The 9,322-nt window shown below is 39.4% G+C and overlaps 1 pseudogene; it reads left to right on the top strand.

Moving 5' to 3' along the window:
* The window catches only part of LOC149829549 (pathogenesis-related protein PRB1-2 pseudogene), a 3,985-nt pseudogene extending 2,155 nt beyond the window's left edge, over nucleotides 1-1,830 (top strand).
* The last annotated feature ends 7,492 nt before the right edge of the window (nucleotides 1,831-9,322 follow it).

The raw sequence follows: 9,322 nt of genomic DNA, 5'->3' as shown, positions 1-9,322 counted from the left end.
TTCTCAAACCGTCGTTTCTCTTTTTTGGATGGAGGACATTTTTGTCCTTCTCTCGAACTGTCGTTTCAAGGGAAGAATGGCAGGAAAGGGTACTTAAGTCTTTGCAACCGCACCAGACTTCGATGCTAAGTGATGCTGACATACACGGGGATATGAGCCCCATGTGCTTATATACATGGCGCTCATTCGAACCCCCGAACATGCACTGTACAGTGCGCCTTCGAGGGAGAACACGCAACACCCTCCCATCTAACTGTCCAGTTTTTTCAAAATCTCATATTTAAAATAAAAATAGCAAAATAAAATTGTGATATTTATATATTAGCAAATATCTTATGATATTTTCAATTTAAAACAGTGACTTAAATATCATTTTTTACCACTATAATAATTTTTTAGATGTTATATGCATTGTATTATATCCGTTGCTTTTTAAAGTTGTATTGTAAATTATATGTTTGTTAATTATTTTTTGCTAAATTAATGAAAAACCATGAGTCTCCTGAGTCACCGAGTTGACTCACTTGAGTTACCCAGTTGCATGTGGTGGATGCGATACCCAGTTTCGAGAATGCCAACCATGGACACTGTCACTATGGGCCCTGTACAGAGCATAAATCGGGAGTCCTTTACCCACACGTCATCGGCTAGTATGTGTTGGACATGCAGTGCCTTCTGTGGGCTAGCCTGGCTTAAAATGCAGTTCGGAATTCCACTCATCCCCTATGTCATCCCCCCCTCTTAAATCTTATGATGCAAGTGGTTTTGATTATCAAATATGACCATCAAGATGGATTTAACATGGTCGATTTAATAAGAATCAACTCTTTCTTTTGACAAAAAATATGATTGTTTAAATCACAGAATTTTATGTTTAGTTCCACCATTGATTTTGGCAATTTAAATGTCAATCTTCTCTAATTGAATGATGTAGATCACATCTACATCAGTCCAATCTGAGCAAAACAACTACATCAATGAGGGTTATAAAGATAAGGATGACTTTTGGGATGAGGGAACCAAACTTATATAAGGGTTAGAAAATGGCTTGCATAGCTCATGAAAACAAGTTATTTATTCTCTTGCTCTTCTCCTCTCTATCATGTTTTCTTTAAAAAAAAAGGGAGAAAGCAACTGTATTGCCGTCAGGCAATAGTTTTTAATTTTATCTATTGCAAATGGCATATGGGTTGTTCTTCTTAGGCGACTTTGTGGCTTATAAATTGGCAAGATCTTCCCATATGTTCATCGACCCAGCGGCAAGTCTTCTAGCTCACCCAAGTTACATCTGAAAACACAATAATCTGTGTTACATTTGTTGCTTGCAGTGAGCAAATGGAGTCCAATCTGCGCCTGAGTCCATTTGCAATGTTATGTGTTGTATTGTTGCTTGGCTTAGGAATCCATGGAACTCATGGACAGAACTCACCCCAAAACTTCCTTAATGCTCACAACGCTGCTCGTGCTGCAGTTGGTGTTGGTCCTATGACATGGGACGCCAACGTCGCCAGATATGCCCAGAATTATGCCAATCAGAGGATTGGTGATTGCAGGCGTGTGCACTCTGGTGGGCCGTATGGCGAGAACCTCTTCTGGGGCCGTGGCCTCGAGTACACTGCAGCAGATGCTGTGAACTGGTGGGTGAGCGAGAAGAGATACTACAACTCGCACACATGCGCTCCTGGCAAGGGCTGTGATCACTACACTCAGGTTGTTTGGCGCACTTCCACGAGGCTTGGTTGTGCCAGGATCAAGTGCAACAACGGTGACATTTTCATCACCTGCAACTACCATCCTCGTGGTAACATTATAGGGCAACGACCCTACTAAATAACGCTACATATAATAAGTCGTGTGATACCCAATAAAGAAGGCTTGAATAAAAGGGGATTGGACTCTGCCATCCTGATGATGTATGCTAGACGTAAATGTGCTCCACAGTTTATCTCTGGAAATAATTAATGCGTTTCTTGTCATTTTTGTAAGGCACCATATTGTGATCACTCCCATCTTCTGATAATGTCTGTCCATCTGTGCTCCTTTTTAGCTGAGTGGAGAATTTGAGGAGCAATCACATTACGTATAACATATATTTGAGGATAGGGCCACATGCCTGTCTCTGCCGATCTAGGCCTTCAAGCAGTGGGTGAGCACCTTCAATTTTCACTTAAGTATCCAAAAAATACCTTCGAAGGGTCACTAACATGTGAAGAGGCACAAATGAAAGGACACTTTATTTTTCAACATTTTCCTACTTAACTCAAGTAAAAGTTCATGTGGATTGGTCTTAAGTTCACTTAATCAGTCCAAATTTTATTGTTATGCTAAACTCTTAACATTATGAGCAAACTTGATGCATAACCAACAAAAGTCAAACTTAACAGTAAGTGAACAGGAGGAGAGCGGAAAAACATTGAAACATGGGACGCAAAACTCAGATCCCCAGCTGAGATTTAGACCAAAACTGTAGAAACCCAACGTTTGCATTTGAATCCCCATCTGGTCCACATCGTGTCAGAGTCTTTTGTATATACCATGATCCAGCGTATATCCATTTCAACAATAGACGCTCTGGTAGGTCCCACTTAATTCTCAGGTGCATGGTCTGAATTGTACCAACATCAGAGACCCACCCTGCTGGCTCTGCCTGCCCAATTTACGGTCACTATCCTGGAAGCGTAAAACTCCGTGGGTTTACCCCTTGCCCTCAGGGAGTCACCACACTTCGGCTTGCCCAAGGGGTGCCAGCTGCCCATGAGATTTGAACCTAGACAGACAGCTTAACGGCCTAGGCCCCATCCCACTATGCCAAACCCTTGTTTAGTTCTTCACTAGATGAAATTTCTAAGTTACAATTAAATCAGATTTGGTAATGTTTAGACATATGGATTAAGAGAGATGTCTTATATCCAACCAACCTATGGTTTATATATCACACCTGAACCTTTATTTTCCAAACTGAAACAGTTTGGGCGTCAGTCTTGATTCCTAAAACACAAAGGGGGTCTGATCTAGTCGTAAAATCTGCATCTATATATATATATATATATATATATATTGGTATTATGTCAAAACTAGGTGGAGAGATGTTTTCAAAGATGAAGCATACTGTGCTACAATCTCAATGTGGTATACTTTTTTACTGTTATAACCATATAAATAGTCTCTGACCATCAAGGATCTTGTGGCTTGAGAGTTGGTACATCAGCTGTCGACTCCGAGAGGGTGGTGTATGTTCCCCCCCGATGATTCACTGAATCTCACGTCTGTGTTCAGGGCTTTGAATGAGCACCACATATACAAGCACATGGGGCTCGTATTCCCGTGTATGTTGACATAACTTTGCATTGGACTCTGGTGTTGTTGCAAAGACTTAAGTACCCTTTCTTGCTATTCTTCTCATAAAGTGATGGTTTGAGAAAATGACAAAAATGCCCTTCATTCAAAAAAGAAAAAACAAACAGTTCAAAAAAAGGACAAACATGTCCTCCATCTAGAAAGTCGAGGATGATGTTGACTCTTCAAAGTCTTCTTCTTCTTTCTCCGTAAAACACTGTAAAACCCTCTCTCTCTCTCTAGAGAAGAAATCAAGGGAGGATTCTTGAAAAGACTTAAGTGCCCCAAAGATGATTATTTAAGACCTAGTCTTTGCACTGCAGGATTATCCGAGAAAGAAATCTCCCTGGAGGAGGCCATGAACATCAACCCTCTCACTCTCTCTCTCCCTTCTCTTTCTGCTTCTGTGCACATCTAGCAGAAGATCCTACATTGCTTCATCAAGCACAGACTGACCTGCACATTGACTGTTGTGGAGCCTGATTCAGAGTTTTTACCCTTACATGAGGAGGGTTTGGGGGTTCATCCCAGCGTGGGTAGCATCATTCAACTAAATGAGTTGTAGATCCTGATTCAGAGTTTTTACCCTTACAAGAGAGGGGTAAAACCTCATCTCACACTCTCTCCCTTCTCTCTCTACTTCTGTGCACATCCAACAAACGATCCAACATTTCTCCATCAAACACCGACTGACCTGCACACTGATTGTAGCATCGTTCAACTTGATGAGTTGTGGAGCCTGATTTAGAGTTTTTGGCCTTACAGGAGGGGGGTTTGGGGGCTCTTTCCAGTGTGGGTAGCATCATTCAACTTGAAGAGTTGTGGAGTCTGATTCAAAGTTTTTACCCATTCATGTTTTAAGGCATTAGATCTCATGTTTGAACATCCACGCATGTGCAATTTGCTTTCATCATGTTCAGTTGCTTTCTAGATTATACTTTGAATTCTTGTGCATTTTAGATCTATCGATTTGTATGTAACCAGAGCTCATTTTAATCTGAATTTTTTACTGCAACTTCATGCATATGTCTTCATGCTTTCCACCAAAAATCAGATTATTCTGAGTTTGTTTGTCCCATTTTAAAAATCGAGATTCAGAACCTGTTATTTTGCACCATCAGGATTTTAGCAGAATTAGGACCAACTTGCAGGAGTGATTTCTCCCTAACCAGAGATGATATTTCTGATCCGTAAAAAAGGTTGTTTTCTAAATTGAATCTAATTTGTTCATATCAAATTTCAGCGATTTCTATGGTGTTTTCATATCCGTTTTGGGTCAAAAACCATAACCCTTTCACCCTGTGTCATTTAAACAACTCAGATTTTGATCTATTTTGTTTGAATTTTATTTCCCTAATGGGAGATCATTTTTCAATTCTGTAAAACGGGTTCTCTTCGTTTATGTGTCTAATTCATCTCTGTAAATTTTTAGAATTTGTCATGGTCAGTTACTATTTTATTTTGATTAAATACCAGAACCTTATATCCAGATTTTATAAATGTTCTCATTTTGGCCCCCATATCATGACTGTTGTAGCACTTCTTCAACAAATCATTATTTGATTGGTAATATTCTTCAGCAAATCATTGTTATGATTTTTTTGGGTCTCTAATGAGTCCCTACTATGATTTGTAGTATTTTTGGGTCTCCAACGAGCCTCACAAGTGTTGTCCGGTCTTTTAACTATGATTTATAGTGTTTTGGGGTCTCCAACGAGCCCCACAACGATTTGTAGGGTTTTTTGGTCTTTTAACTATGATTTATAGTGTTTTTGGGTCTGTAACGAGACCCACAGCGATTTATAGTGTTGTTGGACCTCACTATAGCGATTTGTAGTGTTTCTCGATAAACACTACAGCGATTTGTGATACAAATCGCTATCCGAATAAGGACCAACTTGTCAGGGTCATATCTCCTTAACCAGAGATTAGATTTCAAATCCGTAAAAAGTGGTGTCTTCGTTATGAAGTATAGCTTATTCCTGTAAAATTTCAGTGATTTATATGGTCATTTGATACCCCATTTGGATCTAAAACAAGACCCCTATCAGTCTGCCTTATTTAAATGACATAGGTTTTTATTTCATTTTGTAAGAGTCATATCTCCCCAACGGAAGATCATTTTCCAAATCCATAAAAAGGGTTTTCTTTTTCTATGTGTCTAGTTTATATATGGAAATTTTTATAACTTTTTATGCTCATTTGATATTTCAAACTTGTTAAAAACCGAGACATGTTATTATTCTCTTTTAACTAAGTGGATGGAAGTTAATTATACCTTGTTGGAGACATGTCTTGGTTTTTAACAAGTTTGAAATATCAAATGAGCATTAAAAGTTATAAAACTTTCCAGATATAAACTAGACACATAGAGGAATAAAATCTCGTTTACGGATTTGGAAAATGATCTTCCGTTGGGGAGATATGACTCTTACAAAATGAAATAAAAACCTATGTCACTCAAATAAGGTAGACTGATAGGGGTCTGATTTTAGATCCAAATTGGGTATCAAATGACCATAGAAATCGCTGAAATTTTACAGGAATAAACTAGACTTCATAACGAAGACACCACTTTTTACGAATTTGAAATCCAATCTCTGGTTAGGGAGATATGGCCCTAAAAATTTGGTCCTAATTCAGATAGCGATTTGTATCACAAATCGCTGTAGTGTTTAGCAAGAAACACTACAAATCGCTATAGTGAGGTCCAGAAACACTATAAATCGTTGTGGGTCTCGTTAGAGACCCGAAAACGCTATAAATCATAGTTAAAAGACCGAAAAACACTACAAATTGTTGTGGGGCTCATTGGAGACCCAAAAATACTATGAATCATAGTAGAGACTCATTAGAGACCCAAAAAAATCATAACAATGATTTGCTGAAGAATATTGTCAATCAAATAGCAATTTGTTGAAGAAGTGCTACAATAGTCATGATATGGGGGCCAAAATCAGAACATTTATAAAATCTGGATACAAGGTTCTGGTATTTAATCAAAATAAAATAATAATTGACCATGAAAAATTCTGATAATTTACAGGAATAAACTAGACATATAAACAAAGATAACCCGTTTTACAGAATTGAAAAATAATCTCTCATTAGGGAAATAAAATTCAAACAAAATGGATCAAAATCTGAGTCGTTAAAATGACATAGGGTGACAGGGTTATGGTTTTTAACCCAAAACTGGTATGAAAACACCATAGAAATCGCTGAAATTTGGTATGAACAAACTAGATTCAATTTAGAAAACAACCTTTTTTACAGATCGAAAAGATCATCTCTGGTTAGGGAGAAATCACTCCCGCAAGTTGATCCTGATTCTGCTAAAATTCTGACGGTGCAAAATAACAGGTTCTGAATCTCGATTTTTAAAGTGAGTCAAACAAACTCAGAATGATCTGATTTTTGGTGGAGAGCATGAAGACATATGTATGAAGTTGCAATAAAAAATTCAGATTAAAATGAGCTCTGGTTACATACAAATCGATAGATCTAAAATACACCAGAATTCAAAGTAAAATCTAGAAAGCAACTAAAACATGATGAAAGCAAACTGCACATGCGTGGATGTTCAAACATGAGATCTAATGCCTTAAAACATGAATGGGTAAAAACTTTGAATCAGACTCCACAACTCTTCAAGTTGAATGATGCTACCCACACTGGGAGGAGCCCCCAAACCCCCCTCCTGTAAGGGCAAAAACTCTAAATCAGGCTCTACAACAAATCAAGTTGAACGATGCTATCCACATTGGGAGGAGCCCTCAAACCCTCCTCCTATAAGGGTAAGAACTATGAATCAGACTCCACAACTCATCAAGTTGAATGATGCTACACACGCTAAGAGGAGCCCTCATACCCCCCTTCTGTAAGGGTAAAAACTCTGAATCAGACTCCACAACTCTTCAAGTTGAATGATGCTACCCACGCTGGGAGGAGCCCTCAGACCACCCTTTGTAAGGGTAAAAACTTTGAATCAGACTCCACAACTCTTCAAGTTGAATGATGCTACCCACTTTGGGAGGAGCCCTCGACCCCTCTCCTATAAGGGTAAAAACTCTGAATCAGGATCTACAACTCATTTAGTTGAATGATGCTACCCACGCTGGGATGAACCCCCAAACCCTCCTCCTGTAAGGGTAAAAAATCTGAATCAGACTCCACAATAGTCAATGTGCAGGTCAGCCGGTGCTTGATGGAGCAATGTAAGATCTTCTGTTGGATGTGCATAGAAGCAGAAATAGATGGGAGAAAGAGAGTGAGAGGGTTGATGTTCATGGCCTCCTCCAGGGGAGATTTCTTTCTCAAATAATCCTGCAGTGCAGAGACTGGGTCTTAAATAATCATCTTCGGGGCACTTAAGTCTTTACAACCACTCCTTTTCAAGAATCGTCATTTTTTTTGTCACCAATGGAGGAGAGGGTACTTAAGTCTTTGCAATCGCATCAAACTCCAACGCTAATTAATGCTGACAAACATGGGGATACGAGACACACATGCTTACATACGTGGTGCTCTTTGGGACTCCCGAACATGAGATGTAGCTAACTGCCCTGTTCGGGGGGGAACATATAACCTGCTTTGGCCGACTCCACTCTGAACATAAATGATGTTCCCAAATATAGTTATCAGTGGGTCATCGTTTGAAGTGTTCTAGTTTAGCTAGGCTGTTCAGCATCATACCCAACAAGTGCTAAAACTAATGAGAGAGAGAGAGAGATTTTTTTAAGGAAAAATATTGTATTGACTACATTGGCTTGGACATGCGAAGCAGGTTATATGTCCCCCCCCCCCCCCCCCCCCCCGAACAGGGCTGGTAGGTCCATCTCATGTTCGGGTGTTCCCAAAGAGTGCCACGTATAAGATGCAGACCGACATGTATCCCCATGTGTGTCTGCATCACATTGCATCGTAATTTAGTGTCGTCGCAAAGACTTAAGTACCCTTTACCGCCATTCTCTTCCTCTTCCTCGAACGGACATAAATGTCCTCCATCTAGAAAATTGAGTCGGTGGTTCATGAAAAGGACAAAATTGCCCTCCATCGTTATCGCGCCAAAATGTTCAGCAAAGTTTGCGTATGTAGCAAGCTGTATGTTGTAGGATTTAAATAGTTCAAAACAATCCATTCTCGCCCTAAGCAGAAAACTCTACCGGAGCATACTTTGTTTTCATCTGTTGTCGCCGGAGCATCCTTTCCTTTGTTCTGCTACCGCCAGAGCATCTGTTTCCGTCTTACGCGCAGTCGCAGCATCGTTGCCACCGCCTGTTGCGTATACGTTGTTACTGTTTCTTACTCTACAGTTGGAATATCCAAAATCTTATCGTTTCGGTGAGTTTCGTGTAAGGTTTTGTTATTCAATATGAAGGTTGTTTCTTATACAACGATTTGTAAGTTTGATAAATCTTACAACGATGTGTACTTATGAACCCAAATATTGCGACGATTTTTTAATCATGATGATCGTTTAATGTGTTGTGCAGGTTAGTAATGTTTGTGGCTCATCAGAGAAGAGATACCTCATCGTTTTATGGGTTGTGTATTAGAGAAGTGATCCGCCAGTCCCATCTATCTAAGGTTTTTGAAAAGTACCAAAATATACTTAAGATTGAGAACGATAAAGACAGGAAAAATACGTTGGAATTGTATTATGCAGAGGATTATCCATCAGATATCGAGGCTGCGAACCAAAGAAAGAATGTTGAAGAACTAAAGATGCAGAAAAAAGATGACCAAGAGAAGGCAAAGCAAAGAAATAAGGAGGAGAATGAAAAGAAAAGGAAAAGGAAGAAGGCAGAGCAGAGGGAAAGGCAAAAAAAGAATGAGGAGGAGAGGAAAAGGGAATTTAACAATCTAATGAAGGATGCTAAGACGGAAACGAACAAGATGTACTTGGAGCTTAAAGCAATGCTAAACAGAGTAAAGCTACTGAAGGAGGAGGAGGAGGAGAGGCGAAGGCAAATGAATAAGGAGG

This window comes from Nuphar pumila, chromosome 8 (assembly GCF_984573655.1).
Source record: "Nuphar pumila chromosome 8, dmNupPumi1.hap1.1, whole genome shotgun sequence".
NCBI classification, from domain to species: domain Eukaryota; kingdom Viridiplantae; phylum Streptophyta; class Magnoliopsida; order Nymphaeales; family Nymphaeaceae; genus Nuphar; species Nuphar pumila.
Note: the sequence above shows the minus strand (reverse complement) of the source record. Positions and strands in the feature narration are given on the sequence as shown.